This window comes from Helianthus annuus, chromosome 17 (assembly GCF_002127325.2).
Source record: "Helianthus annuus cultivar XRQ/B chromosome 17, HanXRQr2.0-SUNRISE, whole genome shotgun sequence".
NCBI classification, from domain to species: domain Eukaryota; kingdom Viridiplantae; phylum Streptophyta; class Magnoliopsida; order Asterales; family Asteraceae; genus Helianthus; species Helianthus annuus.
In genome coordinates, this window is record NC_035449.2 from 65964478 (window position 1) to 65978206 (window position 13729).

A 13729-nucleotide genomic window follows, 5' to 3' on the forward strand; every position below is an offset into this window, starting at 1 on the left:
TGTACTGATATTTTAATAAATGTTGCAGGCTGATAGAATGCTTGGGAATGCATGGAATCGAGCTAGGATATGCTTAGAAACGTTACCTTGTTAATTTAGTCTTTTGAACAATTTGAACAATTTATAATTGGATTTGCAATATGATACTTGTGATGACGTTGTTAGACATTTTCATGAAATCAATTAATCCCTATTGAAACAATAGTGTTATGGAAATTCTCATGAGCAATCTGAACGCTTAGAGCTCGCACCCTGATGTTTCCGCAATAGGTTGGGGTGTGACAGATTGGTATCAGAGCCATAACTATTAGGAATTAGGATAAGTAGGAATACTTGCCCTAGTCTATAGTTCTAGGAATTTGATTCTTATTTGTTGTTTAAGACTTGTGTACTCTACCGTATCTGCTTACTAGCAGCACATGTTCCTATTAAACTTACATGCCTTTCCTAAGGCTGGTACAATGTACACTTTATACTATGAAAACACTGTTATACAATGTTTATATTTTGCACAAGATTTGCCCACAGGATAGGAATGACATCCGAACCTTTATGGGAAATCTCCATATTATTCTAGTAGGCATTGTCTGCGGATAAGTGCCCACAATATTTAGGGTATGATGTTGTCAAGTTAGAGGTGAAACTCAGACCTTGATAATTGGTCCCACTCCTTGATGATTTTATGTCTCGCCAAAGTCTCGTGACTACCAATCAATTGAGTACGTGGAATGACTAAAGGGACGAATATCGTAGGCCTAACATCGATGACGTATTCGTCTAAATAAGTCAAGACACACTACCTCAATTTGAAAGGGGTTCGAATCACTTTGGTTAGTCGTCGTTCCTCTACCCGGAACAATCCTGTGTTTTATAAGCCTATCTTGATTTTATGTTATCTCGATTTTTCATAAATGTGGTTTTACCTATGAGGTTTTAAACTCGATTCTTCATTCGTTTTGGTATACATTTACACGAATCACACGTTGTCCGCAATCTAAAACATCAATTCTAATCTCATAACAAACTAAATTTATGAAGCTTTACTCTATGAGTAATCTACGTGGTAATCTTGATCGACTATTATGTTTTGAGGTGTCGATTGTGGGTATGGAACACTAAGATGACATGAAAGTACGAGACAGAAGTGGCATGTCCGAAGCATGGTGGATACGCCGCTGGTACTTCCTATATATAAGTGCTTCCGGCATGTTACCAACTTTCGTACCAAGTGCCATACGAGTTTAGTGTTTGCAGACCAGTGTGGATAGTCTGTGTAATCTATGGAAACTTTACTCGCGAAATCTATGGGGAATCTATGTAACCTATGTAGACCCTAAAGCTATGCATGTAATCTATGAGTACTCTAGCAATGTTAATCTATTGTGTTGAACTATTGAGTTAATCTATGGCAACCTACTGAGTTAATCTATTGAGTAGTCATGTTAAACTATTGGGTTACCCTATAAACTAATCTACATCGATCTATCAAGTAAACTATGAATAAACTATGTGAACCTATTTGAGTGAATCTATGTGAAGCTATTTGAGCCATCTATGATGATGATGATGATGATGATGAGTAAATTGCTATGTTTGATAATTGCGACACGTAACATGACACCAAGTACGAGGCAAGGCGATGTGTCCGAAGCGTGGTGGATACGCCGCTGGTACTTCCTATATATAAGCATTTTCGGCATGTTGACCAAACTTCGTGCAACCTGCCGTGTGAAGGTCGTGAGCTTTTGTGATGATTTAATCTTGATTCTTTAATCTATCGTGTGTGTAATCTATATGGTGAGATCTCGTGAATCTAGATTCATACGATCCTCTTGTTGGATCTTTAGGATGTCTTCGCGAAAACTATCCAACACTCTCAGGAAATCCAGGGAGAAGTCTCAGAGAAAGATGATGTCATTCATGGCCGACCAGATTGCTCGTGTCATGCCAAAGATCGTCTCTGAGCTCCAAGGATCAAACACTCCTCCATCCTCTGTGGACTCCAAGGCTGAGAAGAAGAAGCCTACTAGGTTCAACTACAAACATTTCATCTCTTGCAACCCTAAGTCTTTCACGGGCAGTGATGGGGTGACTGCTATGCTCGAGTGGTTCGACAGCATCGAAGTTACCTTCATTAACAACGAGTGCCTAGATCATCTGAAAACTAGGAGTGCAACTGGAATGTTTTAGGGCAGAGCGTTGGAGTGGTGGTCGAATGAGAGAAACATTCGATCTAATGAAGAAGCCTATGCTCTTCCATGGGCTGAGGTGTGGGAGATGATGATGCTTGAATTCTGCCCTCCCCATGAACAATTGAAGCTTGAAGAAGAATTCTGGCATCTGAAGCAAGTTGGTGATGACAACCTGGCGTATACTACTCGTTTTAAGCAGCTGAGTCTCATCGTTCCTCACTTGGTTTCGACTCCTAAGCGAATGATAACCAAGTACATCAACGGCCTACCGTCTGCAATGCGTGATTCTATTGAAGCAACTCAGTTGGAAACTGTAACACCCCGTGTTTCGAAAGTCAAAGTCAAAGTCAAGATTGAATTCAAAGGGAGAAAAGATTGCTAATTGCGATCTGTCTCTCCTTGCTCAATCCCTGTTTTGACTTCTTTGACTTGTAGTTAGTCTATTTTATGTTTTACATTAGTTGTATTATGTGGAGTAATTAATTAAAATCGCAATAATCGACGAACACTCATCGCTACGAATCGCGTTACGACTGTGAATAATAGGAAGTAACAATGTGATAAAGTCAATTAAATGCTAATCGAACAAATCTGACCAACATCGCGCTCGCAACTCGAATTACACATTTTGGTGATTATTATACGTGTGTGTGTGCCTTATGTGCTACTTGTTCATGTTTATTTATGTTATGTGTGGTAATCGATCAAATCGCAATCGAACTCATCGCAATCGAATCGCAATTGCAAACCGAGTACGAACTAAGCATGATTGTATGTAGATATAGTATGATAATTGGTGGCGAAAAGACAGTGCAAGATATAAGTAGTTGGGATTAAAAGTAATTTGTCTAGGAAACTCTATCGCATCACAACACTCGTAATCGAAATCGAAACAACAAAACTCGTCGCACCGAACAGTTAAACGAGGCGATCGATCGATCAGGCAACCAGTCGATCGACCAGCCGTCCGTTCGGACTACCGTCCGATCAGACAGGCTGTCTGATCGAGCTGCTTGGCCGATCGGCCAGCCCTTTCCTCTTTTGGAACCCTATAAATACCCATGTCACTTTCATTCTTTCTACTTTTGGAAACCCTCTGACCGACAAGCTCGTGCTCCTCACCTTTTCTCAGATTTCTCTCGATTCCGGTAAGATCTCGTCCTGAATCTTGTACTTTCTTGATCTACACGCACTCTTACACCTTTCTATCTTTTGAATCTTAACTTTTAACCCTGAAATCACCAAGATTCAAGGTGTTCTAGGATGACGTCATCATGTGTTCTTGAAGAACTTCATGTTTTGGCCTCAATCCACCAAGAACAACATAGATCTAACCGATTTCCACATAAACAAACAAAGATCTCTAGTAGATCTAAACATATTCACAAAGGAAAGGATTGAAAGATGGTTTTCCAACTTTCTTTCAACTCTTTTACACTCAATGCACTCAAAACCGGTGGAATTGGAGCTTGTGTCGACATACTACTCATTCTTGTGGTTGTATGGCTCAAGATCTGGATTCTAGCCACGAGGTTAACCGATTCCGGGCTAAACATAGAACACCATCTCGAAGAGTTCACTAATCGGATTTGTGTGATTCCTGTCCGATCAGGAGAACCAACTATTGACAAAGTTCCTGTTGTTTGACTCGTTATCAAAAATGTCTCGATAAAACGACAAACAATCAAAGGCAACCAAGTGTAAGACGACCAGGACGACCAGGACGAGGTGCCGTCCGATCGGACTGCTGTCCGAACAGACAGTCACCCGATCGACCGGCCAGCTGAACGACTTGCACTTTGGGGACCCACACTAAACCATTTTGTCAATCTAAGAAGTCTGAGTGTTGAACGAGTTGTTGTCCGATCGGACTACCATCCGATCGAACTGCCAACCGTACCATGAGACATTTGGACTTCCACACTTAAACAATTTTCAACATGTTCAATGCACTAGGAATGCCACCCGATCGAACTGATGTTCGGTCGAGTGACAACCTGCTGTGAACTTGTTCTCACTGAGGTGCCAGCCGAACAGGTTGCCGGCCGATCGAACGACTGTCCGATTGACCGACCTGAAAGGTAGAAACACTTCAATGTTTTCAAATGCTACAACAGAAACTTCAAAAGCTAAACCATCATACACAAACACATCCTTCCTAAAGGAAGAAACAATCCACTCGAACGGCCATCCGATCAGACAGCCATCCGAACGGACAGTCACCCACACGGTCAGCTGACCGATCGGACTACCAACCGATCGACCAGCTATTCGACCCACGAACACTTGTTTTCGTTTTACGCGTCACTTATCGTTATGCTATCAAACTATTCAGGCTAACCTTACTCTCAAGCGCTCCCTTCAATCCATCCAACCGCTGTGAGTATACTTGATCCCTTTTTGCTTTATGCACTTTTGGTTGTTACATACATTACTTACACGAAATCACATCAAACACACTACGCAATATTTTTAACGTTAAACCGTTACCGCATGTATTACGTGACTTAATGAATGCTTGTTTGTTATGTTTACACATGGAATGCTGTCTACCTGCCTTAATGACGGTAGTACTATTAGTTTGGACTCAGCACCCGTTCACTCGGGGGTTGTTAAGGACAATTATTTGCATGGATTACGGTGGTGATCATGTATTATGAACTGCCTTGGGCAGTTAACCTGCAGTCATTGGTATCGATAGGTTCATGTCGATAACTAACATGCTTCGTTTTCCTCTGTGTACGTGCTGGTTATGTGTAAACCATTTCAAACTCTATATGCTATTATCAAACTTGTATGCTCGCCTTTACACTATGTGTATTGACTTTTATTTTAACGTATGTGACAAGATCTTAGGATGCTTATCTGCTAGGAAAGCGAGGCTATAACAAAGCTCTAGAGGCCAACAAATAGTTGTCTGTACAAATGAAATCAAGAGTCTCTAGAAGCAGATAAACAATTGGGCTATTTGAAAATTCTGAGTTGTCGGAATAGAACTATTTTCCTATCTGTAATAATTTGTTTACCTTTTGAGACATGGTATGGGACATGTTACTTTAAATTAATTGGTAATGATAATTGTTATGGAAACTTCTGGACAATCTGTTTCGCTCAGTGCCATGCCCCGATGTTTCTGCCATCGGTTGGGGTGTGACGGAAACTATTGAAGAAGTTTATCGTTTGGTAGCAAGTTTGAACAACAATCGTGTGCATGATAAGCAGTTTGCTAACCCTGCACCTTCAAAGTCTGCTAACCAAGTGACCCAGCAGCCTAGTGGCAGCAAGAACAAGAAAAGGAAGTCTCAGGGTTTTGGGATGTAACGCTATTGTCCCTGCTGTTAACCCTGCTGCTAAACCTGCTCCTACTCCTGCTGTTGCTAACCCTGCTGCCCCCGAAGCAAAGAAGCAAGACACTGGATCTCACCCGAAGTGTACCACTTGCAACTACCATCATCCGACAAACTCTGCATGTCGCTTGTGTACCAACTACAATCGCTATGGTCACACAACCCCGTATTGCCGTCAAGTTAATCCTGCTCAAGTTCAGCAAGTCCCAGTTCAAGCAGCTCAAGCGGCACTTCCAGCTCCTCCGCAGAACCTAGGACCAGCCAATGTCGTTCGTGCATGCTTTCAGTGTGGGGATACCACTCATCTTCGCAATTGTTGCCCCCAGCTGAACCAAGATCAACAGGCAGCCGCTCGTGGACGAGCGTTTAATGTCAATGCTAACCAGGCTCGCAATAAAAATGACGTGGTGAATGGTATGTTTCTCGTTAATAATCTCTATGCTTCGATTCTATTTGATACTGGTGCCGATAAGAGTTTTGTGTCCGTGGAATTCGAATCTTTGATAAATTGTACACGCTCTAAGTTACCTAAGTCATTCTCTGTTGAGGTCGCCAATGGTAAATCAATTCTTGTTAATTCTATTGTATGTGATTGTTCCCTGATTCTTAACGATCACGTTTTCTCTATTGATCTCATACCCATGCGTTTGGGCAGTTTTGATGTTATTACCGGTATGGATTGGTTGATTAAGAACCATGCTGAAATTGTGTGTCACGAGAAGCTTGTCCGTTTTCCTCTTCCGTCTGGTGATCTTTTACATGTCTATAGAGACCGACCTTCGAAGGGACTAAGGCTGATGTCATGCACACAAGCGAGCACAAGTTTACGTAAACAAAACCCTGCCTTCTTGGCCCACGTGGTGGAACAAAAGGGCAAGGGGAAGAACATAAACGATGTTCCAGTTGTGTGTGATTTCCCTGACGTCTTTCTTGAGGATCTACCCGATCTTCCTCCTCCCAGATCCGTTGATTTTCGTATTGATCTCGTACCTGGTGCGACTCCGGTCGCCAGGGCTCCTTACCGTCTTGCACCTCCCGAGATGCAAGAGTTATCCACCTAACTATAAGAATTACTCGATAAGGGTTTTATTCGTCTAAGTACCTCTCCGTGGGGTGCTCCTGTTTTATTTGTCAAGAAGAAGGATGGTTCGTTTTGTATGTGTATCGACTATCGTGAGCTTAATAAGTTGATTATTAAGAACCGTTATCCGTTACCCCGTATTGATGACCTATTTGATCAACTACAAGGCGCGTCGTGTTTCTCGAAGATTGACCTACGTTCTGGATATCACCAACTGCGTGTCCTCGAAGTTGATATTCCTAAAACGGCGTTTCGTACTCGATATGGACACTATGAATTCGTAGTTATGCCTTTTGGCTTGACCAACGCACCTGCAGTGTTCATGGACCTTATGAACCGTGTTTGTAAACCTTATTTGGATCGTTTTGTTATAGTCTTTATCGATGATATTCTCATTTATTCTAAGTCTAAAGCTGATCATGCTCGCCATATACGTCTTATGCTTGAACTTTTACGTGGTGAATGTCTGTATGCTAAATTTTCTAAGTGTGAGTTCTGGATTGATGAAGTGCAGTTTCTTGGACATATTGTTAGTAGGGAGGGTATTCATGCTGATCCTTCAAAAATCGAGGCAATGAAGAATTGGTGTACGCCTAAATCCGTGTCTGAGATTCGTTCTTTCCTAGGATTGGCGGGTTATTACCGCTGATTCATCGCGGATTTCTCTAAAATCGTTGTTCCTCTTACTACTCTAACCCAAAAAGAGAAACCATTTGTTTGGGGTCTCGAACAGGAGGAATCCTTTCAGACCCTTAAGAACCTTTTGTGTAATGCTCCTGTTTTGACTCTTCCTGATGGTAATGACGATTTTGTGGTTTATTGTGATGCCTCAAACCGTGGATTGGGCTGTGTGCTCAGGCAACGGGACAAGGTTATTGCATATGCCTCTCATCAACTCAAAGTACATGAGAAAAACTACACTACTCATGATCTGGAGCTTGGTGCGGTGATTTTTGCGTTAAAGATTTGGCGACACTACCTGTATGGTACAAAGTGCGTGGTTTTCACGGACCACAGGAGTCTTCAACATATTTGTGACCAAAAAGAACTGAACATGCGACAGAGACGTTGGGTGGAATTGCTTAATGACTACGACTGCGAAATTCGCTACCATCCTGGTACGGCGAACGTAGTGGCCGATGCTCTTAGTCGTAAGACTCATGTCAAGACTATACGTCTATCCAGTTATTTGCATGCTTGTATTCGTGAAGCGCAGTACACGTCAGCTAATGAAGGCAGTATCTACGATGAGGTGCTAGGTGCTAGAATCGAGCAGCTCGAAACTAAATCTGATGGTCTTCAGTATTACCTAAATCGCATCTGGGTGCCAGATCACGATAATCTCCGTGAGCTCATTATGACTGAGGCACACAAATACCGCTACTCTATCCATCCAGGCACCGATAAGATGTACCAGGATCTGCGTACGACCTATTGGTGGCCCGGCATGAAGAGGGACATTGATGTATATGTGTCTAAGTGCCTTACGTGTTCGAAGGTAAAGGCTGAACACCAGCGTCCCTCTGGACTCTTGGAATAACCTAAGATCCCAGTTTGGAAATAGGATAGTATCGCTATGGACTTTATTACTAAGCTTCCCCGTACCTCTAAAGGTCACGATAGTATCTGGGTGATAATAGATTGTTTGACCAAATCCGCTCACTTTCTTCCTATTCGTGAAGATTACAGAGTAGAGAAACTTGCTCGGGTCTATACCGATGAGATTATAAGCCGTCATGGTGTACCTCTTGACATAATCTTGGACCGTGATGGTCGTTTTACTTCACGTCTTTGGCAAACGTTTCAATCCGCTATGGGTACGCACTTGAATCTTAGCACGGCCTTTTATCCTCAGACGGATGGTCAGACCGAGCGTACTATTCAAACCCTAGAGGATATGCTCCGTTCTTGTGTCATCGACTTTGGTGGTAACTGGGATGTACATTTACCATTGATAGAATTCTCGTACAACAATAGCTACCATTCCAGTATTCAGGTGGCTCCTTTCGAAGCTTTATATGGGCGAAAATGCCGATCTCCTCTCAGCTGGCATGAGGTTGGGGGAAAAGCAGTTCACTGGCCCTGGGATTGTTCAAGAGACAACGAATAAGATTCTTCAGATCCGTGATAACTTGATCAAGGCTAGGAGCAGACAAAAGAGTTATGCTGATAATAAGCGGAGGCCTTTGGAATTTGCTGTTGGTGACCGAGTTCTTCTCAAGGTATCTCCCTGGAAGGGAGTAGTTCGTTTTGGGAAGAAGGGAAAGCTTGCTCCTCGTTATGTGGGTCCTTTCGTGATACTTGAAAGGATTGGCAAGGTAGCATACAAACTCGACTTGCCACAAGAGCTAAACAACGTACATCCAGTGTTCCACATATCTAACCTACGGAAATGCCTAGCCGACGAAGGATTGCAAGTTCCTCATGAAGACTTGCAAATAAATGAGGCTGTTATGGAGAAACCGGTCGAAATCATGGATCAAACTGTCAAGCGTCTGAGGCGCAGCAAAATTCCCATTGTTAAGGTTCGATGGGAAGGAAAGCGTGGTGCCGAATTCACTTGGGAATTGAAAAGTGATATGAAGGCCAAGTACCCGCATCTCTTCAAACAGTCTTCTTCTAAGATTTCGGGGACGAAATCTCCTAAAGGAGGGGAGACTGTAACGCCCATCGTCCCTAAACTTTAGACACTTGGCAAGAACAGTCCCTGAACTTCTATTAATTGTCAATTTTGGTACATGTAGTTTTATGGAGTTGATGTTTTGACACTTTTGGTATGAATCTTGTTGATAGTTGATGCTTGAGACTATGATACTCTTTGGGATTGAACCCTACCAGAGGAACAGATAATGAAAGCCAAAACCGGATCACAATAGTGGACACATAATAAGCAGCTGTTTACACTTTGCTTTCCCCTTGACAGTGGTAATCTAACAGCTGATGGATCTTAAGTACTGCTCACTATAACAACTGATGAACCAAACACTGATGAAATTCTAAAGACTGCTGAAGACAAACACTGTTGCTCTATCTACTACTGTTTCCTAAGTACTGTGACAACACGAATTTCCGAGATTCCATTTTCGCATTTATTGCACGTTAACTATTTAATTGTTTACACGACTTGTTTGCTTTGTAACTTCACACGTTGAATTATATACTGATTTGATTTGTTATCCATGTAATGTGATTAAGGTGTTTATCATGATTACTGTTTGAAAAGCTTAAACTACTTAAACCATGAAATGGCCCGACGAAACAAGATTCGTTTCGCCATGAACACATCCGACGAAATCGAAGTGTTTCGCCATAACCTTTAGCGACGAAATAGATGTTGATTCATCACAAACAGTCCGACGAAACAAGCTGTTTCGCCGAGCCTAATTACGCCGAAGCCCAGTTAAGGGCCCAGCTCTGTTACGTGAGTTATATCTCACAAAACTGTTTCATTCGTGAAACTCATCACCAAAACCGAAAACCCTAGAGGTTTTCCCCTGTGTGACGATAGTTTGAAGTTCCCGAAGCTATTCTTAGCGATCAATCCATTATTTTCTTCTATCTCGGTTAGTGTTTGATGCGTGTGTAGTGTAATATAATTTAGATATATAATTAAGCCCTTTTTACACCTTTAGCCAAGTTTTAAATTTATAAAACACGATATTTACTAACACTAGACACACATATGGGCAAGTGCACCCATCGTGGACGTAGTATAGTGTTGGTAAGATACCGAGGTCGTCCAAGGACACAAGAGCTTTTAATACCGGTTTATCCTCAACGTCTAATCAAATCAAAAGTTAGAAAAAATGTTTTTAACTAAGAAAATAAAACTAAGTAAATGCTGAAAAATAAAAATAAAATAAAAACAGATAGACAAGATGAATCACTTGGTTCCGACTCGTGTATTAGTATAACCTTTGATTATTTTCGCACTTTTGCACTTGTTTAAGAGATTATCTTAGTTATTGTAGTAGGCCCCTCTTTTGAAGGCGACGTTACCCTCAACCCAGTAGTTTGAGTCAGCAAGGATACAATCCTAAAGGGTTGGATTATTGGAAGATAATGAATTAAGTTATTAATGCAAATTGTGGTAGGCCCCGCTTTTGGCGGTGACGTTACCCTCGGCTAAGTAGTCTGAGTCAGCAGGGATACAGTCCTAAATAGCCGGGTTATAGTATTAATAGTAGTTAACTTATGAGGGGGTCAAAGAGTTTGGATCCCCGCCATCCAATACCTATGGGCATTGAAGGAGATCCTACTAAATTTGACCCAGGTCCCTTGCAGGACCTCTAAACGCTGAACAAGGGCAAGACCCTTACCAAACCGTTCCCTTAACCCCCGACCAGGTAGCCAACATACCTCCATATAGACCGTGGAGATATGAATGGTGAAAATCTTTTATTTTATATAGACAGTAAAATAATGCCAAGACACCACGGACAAACGATAAGGAAAGATCACCTTCAACATAAGCAACTAGTTATTAAAGTCATTAATACAAAACCAAATAAAAAGTGCAAAAGATTAAAAATAAAAAGTATTATACTAAACACTTGTCTTCACCAAGTGATGTAAGAGACTTAGGCAAACATGGCCTTGATTGTCAAGAACTCTTACGATCAATCTTGGATCCCGAGACGACTCACACACTCTACGATGGACAATGGATGATGGTGGTGGATGATGGTGTTATGGTGGTGGTGGGTGGTGGATGAAGTGTGAGAGAGGTGGTGTGCCAAGGGATGAGTTGGAATGAAACCAAGCACTCCTATTTATAGGCTGAACAAAAGGCTGGGCACGGCCCCGTGTCCGCTGGACACGCCCCCGTGCCCGTCTGACACTATCTCTCTTCATTAATTGTAATTCGCAATTACAATTAATGCGCCTGCTGTACTTTCGCCATGCCCCCGTGCTCACTGGACACGGCCCCGTGGTGGGCAATAGAAGCTTCTACAGGTTTGTCTTTTCTGCTGCTTCTTGGGCACGGCCCCGTGCTGGCTGAGCACGGGGCGTGTTCAGGCTTCTGTTTTCTCTTCTTTGCTTGGGGAGATGCCGTTGAGGGTTCGGGCAGTCTACTTTTATTCCTTTTCTTGTATTTATGTTAGAATTAGTTGTCTTTTTGCTTCTTTTGTGAATTTGAGCTCATTTCATCCTGAAAATACAAAAGGAAGACAAAAACACTCTTTTTCCAACATTAGTACTTAAAAAGGGTTAGTTTTATGCCTTTTTGATGTAATTTATATGTTGCATTTTACACACATCAGTGTTAAACTCTACGGTTCGATGTAATAACTATGCGATGATTCTTGTGTGTGTAAGGTTAGGGTTTTCATAAGCATTATGAGTCTAGAATCGTTGTGTCGATGATCCAATGATTGTATGTGATATTGATTTCATGAAAGTTGTCGTCTATGATTGTAACTGGTTATATTCACTGCTCATAATTGTGTCTATATTGTATTGTGATTAATAGATCTTATCATGGAAATACATACGGATTGAAATCCAGATTGTATAAAGTTGTTTTTGGAATTAGGGTTCATGCTAGATATTATGTGCCATGAGAATTTGGTATGATAAATGGTATCAATGGTTCCGGTATGACTGTATGTATGCTGTGTATTGATGAATCGATGATTAGGGTTTTTGTGTTATGCGTAACTGTTGATGATGATAACTGAAGTTGACGTAACTGACGACTTTGACGAAACGCTACTATCGGCGAAACAGACACGGCGAAACAGATGTGTTTCGCCGAGGGTAGCCATGACGAATCAGTAATGACGAAATGGATGCCTTTCGCCGAAACCAATTATGACGAAACAAACACAGCGAAACAAGTGTGTTTCGCCGAGGGTAATCACGACGAAACAAAGGGTGTTTCATCGAAAGGGATTCACGGTGAAACAGAGGTGTTTTGCCGAATGGGTAAACTGCACAGTAACTTATTTTAATTATGTTAAAGTTAACTGAGTTAGTTAATTGCCGTTAAGTTTAAAGCATGACTTGTATGTGCTTGAATACGTGTTCAGTGCTACTTGGTGATCATTGATTCATTATCCGCTATGATTATACTTATGTGCAAACTTCATGAATACAAACTGATTATGTACACATGCGTACTTTAGGACTTGATTGATTATTTGTGAGCACATACCTTAGCATACCGAGCAAACCAAGGTGAGTTCACACTCTTACCAAGGCATGGGATTCCCAGGGTAGGGAATGTGGTTGAATGGTTACTTGCACTTACATTGTTATTGGGAATTACGGATCACTGACCTCGTTAGGGGAAGGTCACTTATAAATACTGCTAGACTGGTAATACATGGGGAAGCCCCCACTACTCTTCGCACACATGCCTGGAATGGCCGTGATACGAATAGAATCTTCACACACATGCCTAGAATGGCCGTGATACTAATACTAAACTTCGCACACATGCCTGGAATGGCCGCGATACTAATACTAAACTTCGCAAACATGCCTGGAGGGCCGCGATACAAGTATAAACGATACATAGTTTACTAAACAAACATACGATTTACGAAACGAATACTATAACTAAACAACCAACTGTGAACTCGCTCAACTTTGTTGTTGACTCTCTGTTACATGCCTTGAAGGTCGTTAGGTACACTTGGAGCTTGCACAGGGAGGCTCGGTCATTGTGGACATGGATCGAAGATGCTTTGTTAAACACTTATGACTTTTCAAACTTATACTTATGTTGGGTTTACATTATTGCTTCCGCTACACGTTTGACTATGTTTGGTTTTGAAACACCTTTCGTATTGATGAATGACTTTTATTTATTACTTATATGTTCAATATGATTGGTGGCTTGATCCTGGTCAGTCACGCCTCCATGCGGTGGTACTCCACGTGTGGATTTTGGGGGTGTGACAGATTGGTATCAGAGCCATTGATTATAGAGAACTTGGTTTTAATAAGGGGAAAATGTTTTATTAAAACCAGACTATAACCTATACAGTGCTCAACGATCCACAACGACGCTTCGCTCCACGTGCAAGACTCAACACACTAGGTACTGTTATTCATGTTTACATTGCCTACTTGCTAGATTACATAGAACTTTGCTCATGGTA